This window comes from Panthera uncia (assembly GCF_023721935.1).
Source record: "Panthera uncia isolate 11264 chromosome A3 unlocalized genomic scaffold, Puncia_PCG_1.0 HiC_scaffold_11, whole genome shotgun sequence".
Classification (NCBI taxonomy): Eukaryota; Metazoa; Chordata; class Mammalia; order Carnivora; family Felidae; genus Panthera; species Panthera uncia.
In genome coordinates this window covers 39,543,663-39,557,805 of record NW_026057578.1, presented here as the reverse complement: position 1 = coordinate 39,557,805, position 14,143 = coordinate 39,543,663, and the positions used below count along the sequence as shown (strand labels likewise).

General features: G+C 37.9%; 1 protein-coding gene across 1 annotated transcript in view; it reads right to left on the bottom strand.

Annotated features, from left to right (window-relative positions):
- Window positions 1-14,143, bottom strand: part of MACROD2 (mono-ADP ribosylhydrolase 2) — a 2,036,271-nt gene that overhangs the window by 1,108,785 nt on the left and 913,343 nt on the right. The gene's annotated exons all lie outside the window — the stretch shown is intronic.

Below are 14,143 nucleotides of genomic sequence, written 5' to 3'. Positions count from 1 at the left end.
TCAACATCCTCTATAGGGAAGAGAAGTCTACTCACACAGTATAAGTTATCTAAAACTTTCTAACATCTTGTTACAGAAAGCAAAACTTAATAGTGAATTAGTCCAGCTTTAGTCAACAGAATTGCCTTATATGTTTAAATGAGTTAAAAACAAGGGCCCCTGGGTGGCTCAGTCATTTAAGCATCCAACTCTTGATTTCGGCTCGGGTCATGATTCTGCTGTTCATTAGACCAAGCCCCACATCGGGCTCTGTGCTGACAATGTGGAGCCTGCTTGGGATTCACTCACTGCCTCTCTCTCTGCTCCTCCCCTACTTGTGCTCTTTCTCCCAAAATAAATAAAATAAACATTTTTTTTAATCTTAAAAAAATCAAAATGAGTTAAAAACATTAAAATGTTAAAGTTAAGGTTTTATAGTTAAAATGAAATAATTGCTTTATTAAATCCATTTAAAATTATTGTAGGGTTTGTGACTACATTTATCCATGACTACCTTTCCCACGACTACTAAGGAATACACATGTGGCTGTTATTTAGGAAAAGGATTCTCTGGACAAAAATTATCTTTGATGCAGCATCTGATACAGGGATAATCACATCTTAATCACCAAGAAAAAGTCATGGTATTTAGTATTTGTAAGACATATTTAACAATTGACTTTGTTTTTGCAGAATACCTGAAAGAGGGTGTTCTCAACAATATTTTAGAAAATGGGAGCCAAAGAAAAAAGAAAGAAATCACGTATACTCAGGAAACAGAATAGCACAATGCAGTATGGCCCAAATTCTCCTGACCATAAAAATCACCTAGGAACTTTTAAAAAATACAGATTCCTGAGGATAATATGAGAGATTTCACTTTAAATCAATGCCCCAGGTAAGTTTGCCAATGGAAAAATGAGCTTGGGGTTTGAAGGCAGGTTAACCATATCTGAATCGTGGCTCCTGTTACTTGGGCAAGTTTCTTAAATTCTAGGAGCCTTGGTTTTTCATCCTTAATATGGGGATAACAATAGTCCTATTCAATAGAGTTGTTGTGAGGATGAAAATGGATGTAAACCTCTTAGAAACGGTATCTGGCAAATGTTATATGCTCCATAAATGTTATTAATCTTATAATATTAAGATAGACATGTGTTTTTTCTTCATCTCAATCTGGAAAATTACTTTTACCTAATTGACATTTTTTTCCCGGAATCTCTATTCTCACCCCTAGTCTCTCACCTCTTGTCCAATATGCTTTTACATTGGTATAATTGGTCATATTGTATTTGCAGTGCATATGTTAAAATTAAAGTTTTCAGGAGAAGCATTTTGTATAAAATAGTCACGTTCATAACACCTGTAAGGATCGTTTCTTTACTCTTCACCCTTAGCCTTCTGTACCTCCTTAAATTTTATAGAGACATTATAAGTAGCCTTTGCCAGCATGATTTGGGAGGAAATAGAAAGGGACAGAGCATCCACAGTGTGAGATGTGCCCACAGATATGTGCACTGGCAAAACTACAAGTGCCACTTAAGGGATGCCACCACCCTTCAGGGATCCTGTTTTCCCTCCTGAGAACATCTGGAGAAATGTTAAACTTATGGTGGGTGAAAGAAACTGGTAAAGACCCATAGGCCATCTGCACCATAATTTAATCAGTGTCTGTATCCTCCTATGACTGTGTTTCTCTTACTTGGCTGTTCATTACAATTACTTGGGCAGCTTTTAAAATTCCTGATGCCCACACCAAGGATTAAATCAGAACTCTAGGAGTGTTTCAATTTCCCTTAGTAATTCCAGTGAGTGGGTAAGATTTGGAACTGGTGTTCCAGGACAGCAGATCTGCTGGGTGCCCTGTCTTCTGGGGGCTTTAGCTCTCACTGGATTCCAGTAACACTATCTTCTCCCTCCCCTTTAGGCCTAGGGGGTGGTTACAGCTTCCACCAGTAGTTAGGCTCTGAGTGATTCAGTGTCTGGTGTTGGTTTCCTCAACCCTGGCTATACTTCTTTAATCCTCTAGTTCAATTCTCTTTCTTTAAACCATCTGGGTAGATTATACTTCCTGCCAAGATCCTTTGTTAAGCTCCTTTGTTGTTAAGAGAATAGAAATGGTGAATCTGTAAACTGATAAGCATGAGATAAGCAAATAAACTAAAAACTAAACAAAACAATATATCTAGATTGGGGCTATAGTTAGAGATGGAGACCATTTAACCCAGCTCTCAGATATCCAAAAGAAAAGCCTGGAGAAAGATTTAAACACACACACACACACACACACACACACACACACACACACACAAGTTACATTAATTTTGGAGGGTGGTAGAGTAGATGTTGTGGCTTGCAGGTTGCCAGGGGCTATAAATTCCTCTGCAGGCACCAGTCACAGCAGTTGCACAGGCCATGTGGTCACAGCCCTGGAGGAGAGTATCTCTGCAGGGACCCCCACCTGGATTCTGCTTCCCTCTTTTCATGTGAAACCATTGCTTACCTTCCCATTTTGTCCTGCTGCTTTGAGAAGACTTGCTGAATAGCATCAAAGGGGCCAGTGAGAACTGGAGGGCATAAGCACAAGTCACAATTAGGCAAACAGAGACAGAGTGGTCCCAGATCACAGACAGCAGGGTTCCAACAGGGAAACAGTGGAGCACTGCTTTCTGCACTCAGGCCCTGAAAAAAGTTCTTACTCTCAGCATGTTCTTTGCTAATCTTCCCACCTTGTTCCACGAACGCGCGCGCGCGCGCACACACACACACACACACACACACACACAAAGAGATGAGGAGTGAGGACAGAATTATTCCAGGGACTATGGGGATTATCAAAAGAAACAAACAAACAAGCCCTGATTTAGTCTTTTGCATATATTCTTTTGCATGAATTTTTGTCCTTTCCTCTTAGAAGTCAAAAGCACTTATGACACCAGGTCCTGCATTTGACAAAGATTGAAGAGATGTCCTTTTCAATTTATCTGAGGGCATGTTCAGAAATGGACCAGTAATCTGTACAATTTAGAAGGCAATCAGCCAATATATTAGATTTTTTTAGGGTTCTATTACATGTTCTCCCTACTGCAATGGTTTTTTTTCAGGAACTTTATATAGCTTTAATTTTTACTCTTCAAGAATCTGCATTATATATATATGTACATATATATACATACTTATGTGTGTATTTACACAACATATATTTTAGTATATTGTCTGTAGAACTATTTTTCTGGATTTTGTCTCTGGCCTCCTGGTTGACATTACACAAGTCATATCTCCTTATCTACAAAATGAGGATGCTGAGAGTCACCTCTAAAGACTTTCTTTCTTTCTTAAAATTTTTTTAATGTTTATTTATTTTTGAGAAAGAAGAGAGAGACAGAGCATGAGCCAGAGGAGGGCAGAGACGGTGGGAGACACAGAATCTGACACAGACTTCAGGCTCTGAGCTATCAGCACAGAGCCCGATGAGGGTTTGAACAACTGTGAGATCATGACCTGAGCAGAAGTTGGACACAACTGTCTAAGCCACCCAGGCACCCCTAAAGACTTCTTTCTTAATTTAACACTCTACTATTTTTTTCCTATTTAATACTTCAGGAAACTGAGAATGACTTTATTATAAACCTCAGATTGTCATTAAGGTGTGATGTAGATGTGTCCTATAGATACTATTTAGGGAGCTAACTAATAAATTCGTTGAGATTATGCATTAGGAAAACAGAAGACGCTGGCATTTTTCCAAACGGAATTATAAGTGAAAGAAAAATTGTAGGCCATGAGAAAATAATGTCAACATCAGAAATAAAACTATCAAAGACTTAGAAAAAAAAAATCTCTCAGAAAATTGCCACTCCAATGGGTTGACAGTTTGCCCTAAAATACAAAATTAATTCAAGTATTCACTCCATTTATCCTCTGGGATACTCACTTATTCACCTAGATGAATATTCCATAATTTGGATCCAGATTGCATTTTTTTTCCTACCACAAAGTCCACAGGAAGTACTGAGGCTCTGGCATCATCTCAAGGTCCTTCTCCAAGATGGCAGTCAGGGAAAATTCTGCTGAATTTCCCAAGAAATTCCGCTGGCCAAGGCCCAGTAGGTCAGAGCTAACCTTGTCTCTCCCTTGGTCAGAACTTCACTCAGATCCCTGCTCTGGGTTGACCACATTTCCCAGCTGTACCATTAGAGCATACTTATTACCTTGTTGCACATGACAAATCTCTAAGTAACAGTTAAAAGCAATAAAAATGTATCATGTGAATCTCTTTCTAACAAATACCCTCCAAGTGAGGCTATTATATAATACATTTCCCTATTGACTAAATAACTTCGCAAGGTACTAATTGTTAGTTATTAATATTTAATTTTATTGACCTTATGTGGAAATTCCTTGAAATTAGTATTTAATTGTCTAACCACTTCCTTTACTCTAAATCAAAACGTTCACTTTACACATTAATAAACTATTAACTTTTGGCTTTTAATTCAGAGATTTATAAATTAGGACTATTTATAACTTGTGGTATTACATCTGAGCATGTATGTCTTAAGGTAGCATTCCATTGTCACAACTCAGTACATATTCAATTATAGAAATTTCCTGATACATTGTCAAAAACAAACAAACAAACAAAAATCATGCTCTAGGAGTTGATGGGCACCAGTGCTGGGTGGCTTTAAGAAAAAGAACATATTCTTGTGTACATTAATCCAATTCCAATAGGCACCCCTGGAGCCTCACTCTGCTCAGCTCTATTAGATGAGTGAAGAGATGACTGAGTGCAGGAAGGACTTTTCAGGGAGGCTTCATGAGGGACAGGAGGTATAAATACAAGCATTTTAGTCAAGAGACTGCATGTGCAGAATTTGAAATCAGTAATGGAATTAGTCTGTGTGGAGAACAGTGAGATGACCAGCCTTGCAGAATAAAGGCACAGAGGTGAGGAAAATGTCAGAAGGAACACAGAAGCTCACCCGAATGAATGTTGAGAGAAGTGATGAGACCTGGAGAACACTCTCTATGGCAAAATCTGTCCACATTTTATTCATGCTGAACTAGAGAGGGCAAGACTCTGAAATAAATATTTTATTAACTGGCTTTACAAACAGTGACAACCAAGATAAAGCATATGACACTACGTAATGTGAAGAGATAAAACAGAGAATAATGAAAATAATATAAAAACACACCACAGTTGAGAGGTGATGTTATTTAAACACTATTATCAGTACAATTATGGTGCTGATGGTGGTGACAATGATCCCAAATAAATTGTCTTTATTTCACTGTCTGGGACCTTGTACTGCAAGTGCAGTCCTCAGACCAACAGCGTGGGCATTGCTGGAAGCTTGTTAGACGCAGAGTCTCAGGCTTTGCCCCACACTTGTTAAATCAGAACCTGTATTTTCACAAAATCACTGGGTTATTCATGTCCACATTAAAGGTTGAGAAGCACTGGTTTAATGGAGCCAGAAATCAAATTTGGGAAAATAGCCTGTCAATCTAAATTGCTATTTAACAAGTGGAGTGCCTGGTTTTGCACACTTTCATTTTATGATTTTAATAAAATAGAAAGATATAAAACAACCCATTTTACTGTAGGTACAAATTCAACAGGACATGTTTTGTTTTGTTTTTTTAGAATTCTACCTAATAGTATAGAGAGCTTTTATAATTGTATTATCCTCCTCCTCCCCCTTTTCTGAATGCTGGCCTGTTTTACTAAACCTTTATCCAAGTCAAGTATAGGTATATCTCGCAACGTCTAGACTTTCTGCCAAATTTTACCAAGTGAAATCAGATAATTAAGCTCTATTGAATCTTTTGCATATTTATTTTAATTAAATTCTATTTAACTGCCACCAGACAGCCTTACAAAGATCCTAATTAAATTTGATCAAAGGCAACTTGATTAGGTTGCTGGATTTGTGTACATAGAGAGGGGAAGAGGCATTGAAAAGGGGAGAGGCCCAAGCATCTTTAATGAAACTAAGTATGTTTAATGCGATAAAACAGATCTTGGTAAATTTAACAGAAAACCACATAAAGTACGATAAGATCTTTATATTTATTATGAGATCTATCTTAAGTAAAAAGTTTCATTTTAAGGATTGGAAATAACAACATTTTAAAATGTTAAAGATGCTCTGTACAAGACCATCACTTAGACATACTATATTTTTTATTTACATAGTATCTGTCAAGATTATCTGATATTTCAGATGACCACAGCTAATCTAGTCAGTAGACTAGAAAGGACATACCATAAAAGATAACATCTTAAAAAATGTTTTCATTTCCTTACATAGGAATTTAGTCTCCTTTCAAGCTATCAAGGATAAATTAAAGCTTGTAATAGATACAAAGATATTAACATAACAGTTTTACAATAAGCCACTGTATGTCACTCAAATCAAAAGATAAGAATTGAGTTGTGCCTTGTTTAGAGAACTCGTTAAGATCCCTAACGACCTGAATTCTTCCTCAACTGATTCATTGTATCTAAGTATGAAGGGTTATGCTGTTTCACTGGACAACTGAATATTAAGCTGTCTGGAAAGATTCAGTGAAAATTATGATGATATTAGATCCAAGATGAATTTACCATGAAACAATGGAACTTAAGCTTCAAGGGCCTCATTTGCACAATGCCTTTTAAAGGCCTTGGATGGGGTCTTAGCAATGTGTTTACATGGCCATGATTTTTTTTTAATTTTTTTTTCATGTTTATTTATTTTTGAGAGAGACAGAGACAGAATGTGAGTGGGTTAGGGGTAGAGAGAGAGGGAGACACAGAATCCGAAGGAGGCTCCAGGCTCTAAACGGTCAGCACAGAGCCCGATGCGGGGCTCGAACTCATGAGCTGTGAGATCATGACCTGAGCCGAAGTTGGATGCTTAACCGACTGAGCCACCCAGGCGCCCCCATGATTTTTTTTTTAATTAGCAAAAATGAGAAACAGTAAGGGTAAGAAGCTAGATAATGAGGATAGTCAGTTTCAAAGGTATTTAATATTAGTTCCTGTAGAAGACAATTTGAAATGCCCTCAAGTCTTACAGCTATTTATAAGAGGCCTCAGTTTCCCCAAACTTGACCACTATTCTGCATACATTATCAATGAAGATTTAAAATGCAGATGCTTTTCTCAACTATTAATATTTTTTAATCCCATCAACTTAGAGAAAAGAATGAATTTAAATAACAATTTAATACTGATTTTATATTTGTAATTTTGCTTTCTCTCAAAGAGGGCTTACCCCAAATGTTGTGTAAGTTTCAATCCCCACAAATCCTGGATTCATCCCTGCCTTAGATACAGATATTTACTGTTGAATAACAAATTTAAGTTTTTAAAAAGAACCTTTATAGTATAAAATATATATTTCATCTTCATTGCATCAAGAGTAACAGCCCAAACTGTGGCATAGTAACTGAACTTAAAATGTTCTAAAATCAAAGTAGGTAGCCAATCCAACCACACTTGGTAAGACATTCCATTGTTAAGTCCAAGTCTACCAACTACCAATATTCAGTGAGTCATAGGTAAAGGACAACAGTGCAGTGATATTAACTATAATCACAGACTATATAATTAACAAGGCTACCAGAGCCTTTTTTTATAAACCAAATCCAAGAATTGGTATTCAGTAGCAACCCATTATTGTCTTTCTCACAGCAATTTCTAATTTTTCTAATTATGGAACAGGCTGTTTTTTTATTTAAAGGGTAATCCTCTTTATCTGACCACAGCTTTCTCCTAGTGAATACAGATTTCCTGGAAATCTACATTCTCTGATTGGTGTCTCCCTGCACTCAAAGACAAAAGTCAGGGTGACGATAGGGTTAAAGTGTCCTTCTGGGGTCATGGAATAGATTAAAATCAAATAGCCTACAGAAGCATTAAGCCTCTAATTCTGACCTCATTACTCCAAATTCCAACCAAATGAACAAACTGCCCACCTGGCTTAAGAAACACAACTGATACACTCTGAGGCCAAGTAAGTGAGCTCCATTCAGTTGTAGTTATGTTTAATTGGTTCCTTTTACATTCTGATCATTACTTATTATATCTTTGTCATTTCTCCCACTTCTATCACCAAAAACAAAACAAAACAAAAACAAATCAAAACAAAACAAAAACATTTGTCTACCTTGATCCTTATAGATATCTGATAAAATCTTACAAGCACGTACTTGGCCACCACAATAGTGCTTCCGAGAACTCACTTCTCAGATGCTCTCCGCACGCAGGCTATAGTAATTCCATAAATGTACCATGCTCATTTCCTAAGGCACTTAGTGATAAGATGAAGGGGAAGAAGAAGGGGAAAGAGAGGAAGAAGAAGAAGAGGAAGAAAGAAGAAAGAAAGAGGAGGAGGTTGGGGAAGGAGAAGGAGGAGGAGAAGAAGAAGAAGAAAATAATTTATGGAAAAGTGAAACCAAAAGGTGACCTAAGACATGGGTCACAACAACAAATAATTACTTGCCCTCTTTATTTTTATTGCTTTCCTCAAGGTTCCCTACACCCTTGCTCTGACTCTATACAGCTCTACCTTTGGCCTCCAAACTCCACCCTATTTTTAAAATATCTATGAAAAATTCAGAATATAGGCAGGCAGATGGTTCTCACTGCGCCAGAAAAGCACTTCCAGTCAAGTCAACTAGGCCAGAACTTGAGAGGCACCTAAGCACCCAATTCTTCTCTACCCCAGAATGTGGTCACTAACAAAAGCCAGTTTTACCTGCCCTCTCCAACCCCATTTCTTCTGCTCTAATTTAGGCCATAGTTTCTTACCTCGACTATTGCTTTATATCTCAGACTGGTCTTTCTTCTCACCCTACACACACACACACACACACACACGCACACACACACACACACACCTCACTCAGAATAATCACTGTAAAAGATTAAAAGAGCAAGGTTCCTTCCTTCTTTTTTTTCTTTAATATGAAATTTATTGTCAAATTGGTTTCCATACAACACCCAGTGCTCATCCCAAAAGGTGCCCTCCTCAATACCCATCACCCACCCTCCCCTCCCTCCCACCCCCTATCAACCCTCAGTTTGTTCTCACTTTTTAAGAGTCTCTTATGCTTTGGCTCTCTCCCACTCTAACCTCTTTTTTTTTCTTCCCCTCCCCCATGGACTTCTGTTAAGTTTCTCAGGATCCACATAAGAGGGAAAACATATGGTATCTGTCTTTCTCTGTATGGCTTATTTCACTTAACATAACACTCTCTAGTTCCATCCACGTTGCTACAAAGGGCTATATTTCATTCTTTCTCATTGCCACATAGTATTCCATTGTGTATATAAACCACAATTTCTTTATCCATTCATCAGTTGATGGACATTTAGGCTCTTTCCATAATTTGGCTTTTGTTGAGAGTGCTGCTAGAAACATTGGGGTACAAGTGCCCCTTATGCATCAGCACTTCTGTACCCCTTGGGTAAATTCCTAGCAGTGCTATTGCTGGGTCATAGGGTAGGTCTATTTTTAATTTTTTGAGGAACCTCCACACTGTTTTCCAGAGTGGCTGCACGTGTTTGCATTCCCACCAACAGTGCAAGAGGGTTCCCATTTCTCCACATCCTCTCCAGCATCTATAGTTTCCTGATTTGTTCATTTTAGCCACTCTGACTGGCATGAGTGTGGTTTTGATTTGTATTTCCCTGATGAGGAGCAACATTGAGCATCTTTTCATGTGCCTGTTGGCCATCTGGATGTCTTCTTTAGAGAAGTGTCTATTCATGTTTTCTGCCCATTTCTTCACTGGGTTATTTGTTTTTCGGGTGTGGAGTTTGGTAAGCTCTTTATAGATTTTGGATACTAGCCCTTTGTCTGATGTGTCATTTGCAAATATCTTTTCCCATTCCGTTGGTTGCCTTTTAGTTTTGTTGGATGTTTCCTTTGCTGTGTAGAAGCTTTTTATCTTCATAAGGTCCTAGTAGTTCACTTTTGCTTTTAATTCCCTTGCCTTTGGGGATGTGTCAAGTAAGAGATTGCTGCGGCTGAGGTCAGAGAGGTCTTTTCCTGCTTTCTCCTCTAGGGTTTTGATGGTTTCCTGTCTCACATTCAGGTCCTTTATCCATTTTGAGTTTATTTTTGTGAATGGTGTAAGAAAGTGGTCTAGTTTCAATCTTCTGCATATCGCTGTCCAATTCTCCCAGCACCATTTGTTAAAGAGACTGTCCTTTATCCATTGGATGTTCTTTCCTGCTTTGTCAAAGATGAGTTGGCCATACTCTTGTGGGTCTAGTTCTGGGGTTTCTATTCTATTCCATTGGTCTATGTGTCTGTTTTTGTGCCAATACCATGCTGTCTTGATGATGACAGCTTTGTAGTAGAGGCTAAAGTCTGGGATTGTGATGCCTCCCGCTTTGGTCTTCTTCTTCAAAATTACTTTGGCTATTCGGGGCCTTTTGTGGTTCCATATGAATTTTAGGATTGCTTGTTCTAGTTTCGAGAAGAATGCTGGTGCAATTTTGATTGGGATTGCATTGAATGTGTAGATAGCTTTGGGTAGCATTGACATTTTAACAATATTTATTCTTCCAATCCATGAGCACGGAATGTTTTTCCATTTCTTTATGTCTTCTTTAATTTCCTTCATAAGCTTTCTATAGTTTTCACCATACAGATCTTTTGCATCTTTGGTTAGGTTTATTCCTAGGTATTTTATGCTTCTTGGTGCAATTATGAATGGGATCAATTTCTTTATTTGTCTTTCTGTTGCTTCAATATTAGTATGTAAGAATGCAACTGATTTCTGTACATTGATTTTGTATCCTGCGACTTTGCTGAATCCATGTATCAGTTCTAGCAGACTTTTGGTGGAGTCTATTGGATTTTCCATGTATAATATCATGTCATCTGTAAAAAGCGAAAGCTTGACTTCATCTTTGCCAATTTTGATGCCTTTGATTTCCTTTTGTTGTCTGATTGCTGATGCTAGAACTTCCAACACTATGTTAAACAACAGTGGTGAGAGTGGACATCCCTGTCGTGTTCCTGATCTCAGGGAGAAAGCTCTCAGTTTTTCCCCAATCAGGATGATATTAGCTGTGGGCTTTTCATAAATGGCTTTTATGATCTTTAAGTATGTTCCTTCTATCCCGAGTTTCTCGAGGGTTTTTATTAAGAAACGGTGCTGAATTTTGTCAAATGCCTTTTCTGCATCGATTGACAGGATCATATGGTTCTTCTCTTTCCTTTTATTCATGTGATGTATCACATTGATTGATTTGCAAATGTTGAACCAGCCCTGCATCCCAGGAATGAATCCCACTTGATCATTGTGAATAATTCTTTTTATATGCTGTTGAATTCAATTTGCTAGTATGTTTTTGAGAATTTTTGCATCCATATTCATCAGGGATATTGGCCTGTAGTTCTCTTTTTTTACTGGGTCTGTCTGATTTAGGAATCAGAGAAATGCTGGCTTCATAGAATGAGTCTGGAAGTTTTCCTTCCCTTTCTATTTTTTGGAATACCTTGAGAAGGATAGGTATTATTTCTGCTTTAAATGTCTGGTAGAATTCCCCCTGGGAAGCCATCGCGTCCTGGACTATTATTTCTTGGGAGATTTTTGATAACTGATTCAATTTCTTTGCTGGTTATGGGTCTGTTCAGCTTTCTATTTCCTCCTGTTTGAGTTTTGGGAGTGTGTGGGTGTTTAGGAATTTGTCCATTTCTTCCAGGTTGTCCAGTTTGTGGGCATATAACTTTTCATAGTATTCCCTGATAATTTCTTGTATCTCTGAGGGATTGGTTGTAATCATTCCATTTTCATTCATGATTTTATCTATTTGGGTCATCTCCCTTTTCTTTTTGAGAAGCCTGGCTACAGGTTTATCAATTTTGTTTAATTTTTCAAAAAACAACTCTTGGTTTCATTGATATACTCTACAGTTTTTTTAGATTCTATATTGTTTATTTCTGCTCTGATCTTTATTATTTCTCTTCTTCTGCTGGGTTTGGGGTGTCTTTGCTGCTCTGTTTCTATTTCCTTTAGGTGTGCTGTTAGATTTTGTATTTGGGATTTTTCTTGTTTCTTGAGATAGGCCTGGATTGCAATGTATTTTCCTCTCAGGACTGCCTTCGCTGCATGTCAAAGTGTTTGGATTGTTGTGTTTTCATTTTCATTTGTTTTCATATATTTCTTTTTTTTTTTTTTTTTAATTTTTTTTTCAACGTTTTTTATTTATTTTTGGGACAGAGAGAGACAGAGCATGAACTGGGGAGGGGCAGAGAGAGAGGGAGACACAGAATCGGAAACAGGCTCCAGGCTCCGAGCCATCAGCCCAGAGCCTGACGCGGGGCTCGAACTCACGGACCGCGAGATCGTGACCTGGCTGAAGTCGGACGCTTAACCGACTGCGCCACCCAGGCGCCCCTCATATATTTCTTAATTTCTTCTCTAATTGCCTGGTTGACCCATTCATTGTTTAGTAGGGTGTTCTTTAACCTCCATCCTTTTGGAGGTTTTCCAGACTTTTTCCTGTGGTTTGTTTCAAGCTTCATAGCATTGTGGTCTGAAAGTATGCGTGGTATGATTTCAATTCTTGTATACTTATGAAGGGCTGTTTTGTGACCCAGTATATGATCTATCTTGGAGAATGTTCCATGTGCACTCGAGAAGAAAGTATATTCTGTTGCTTTGGGATGCAGAGTTCTAAATATATCTGTCAGGTCCATCTGATCCAATGTATCTTTCAGGGCCCTTGTTTCTTGATCCTGTGTCTAGATGATCTATCCATTGTTGTAAGTGGAGTATTAAAGTCCCCTGCAATTACCACATTCTTATCAATAAGGTTGATTATGTGTGTGATTAACTGTTTTATATATTTGGGGGCTCCTGTATTCAGCGCATAGACATTTATAATTGTTAGCTCTTCCTGATGTACAGACCCTGTGATTATTATATAATGCCCTTCTTCATCTCTTGTTACAGCCTTTAATTTAAAGTCTAGTTTGTCTGATATAAGTATGGCTACTCCAGCTTTCTTTTGACTTCCAATAGCATGATAGATAGTTCTCCATCCCCTTACTTTCAATCTGAAGGTGTCCTCAGGTCTAAAATGAGTCTCTTGTAGACAACATATAGATGGGTCTTGTTTTTTTATCCACTCTGATACCCTATGTCTTTTGGTTTGAGCATTTAGTCCATTTACATTCAGCGTTATTATTGAAAGATATGGGTTTAGAGTCATTGTGATGTCTGTAGGTTTCATGCTTATAGTGATGTCTCTGGTACCTTGTCTCACAGTATCCCCCTCAGGATTTCTTGTAGGGCTGGTTTAGTGGTGATGAATTCCTTCAGTTTTTGTTTGTTTGGAAAGACCTTTATCTCTCCTTCTATTCTAAATGACAGACTTGCTGGATAAAGGATTCTCGGCTGCATATTTTTTCTGTTCATCACATTGAAGATTTCCTGCCATTCCTTTCTGGTCTGCTACGTTGCAGTAGATAAATCCATCACTAGTCTTATCAGTCTCCCTGTATATGTTAGAACATGTTTATCCCTAGCTTCTTTCAGAATTTTCTCTTTATCCTTGTATTTTGCCAGTTTCACTATGATATGTCATGCAGAAGATCGATTCAAGTTACGTCTGAAGGGAGCTTCTGTGCCTCTTGGATTCCAACGCCTTTTTCCTTCCCCAGATCAGGGAAGTTCTCAGCTATGATTTCTTCAAGTATACCTTCAGCACCTTTCCCTCTCTCTTCCTCCTCTGGAATCCCAATTATGCATATATTATTGTGTTTAATTGTGTCACTTATTTCTCTAACTCTCCCCTCATACTCCTGGATTTTTTATCTCTCTTTTTCTCAGCTTCCTCTTTTTCCATAATTTTATCTTCTAATTTACCTATTCTCTGCTCTGCCTCTTCAATCTGAGCTGTGGTCGCCTCCATTTTATTTTGCAGCTCATTTATAGCATTTTTTAGCTCCTCCTACTGTTTCATAGCCTTGATCTCTGTAGTAATAGATTCTCTGCTGTCCTCTATATTTTTTTCAAGCCCAGCGATTAATTTTATGACTATTATTTTAAATCCATTTTCTGTTACATTGCTTAAATCGTTTTTGATCAGTTCATTAGCTGTCGCTACTTCCTGGAGTTTCTTTTGAGGAGAATTCTTCCGTTTCAT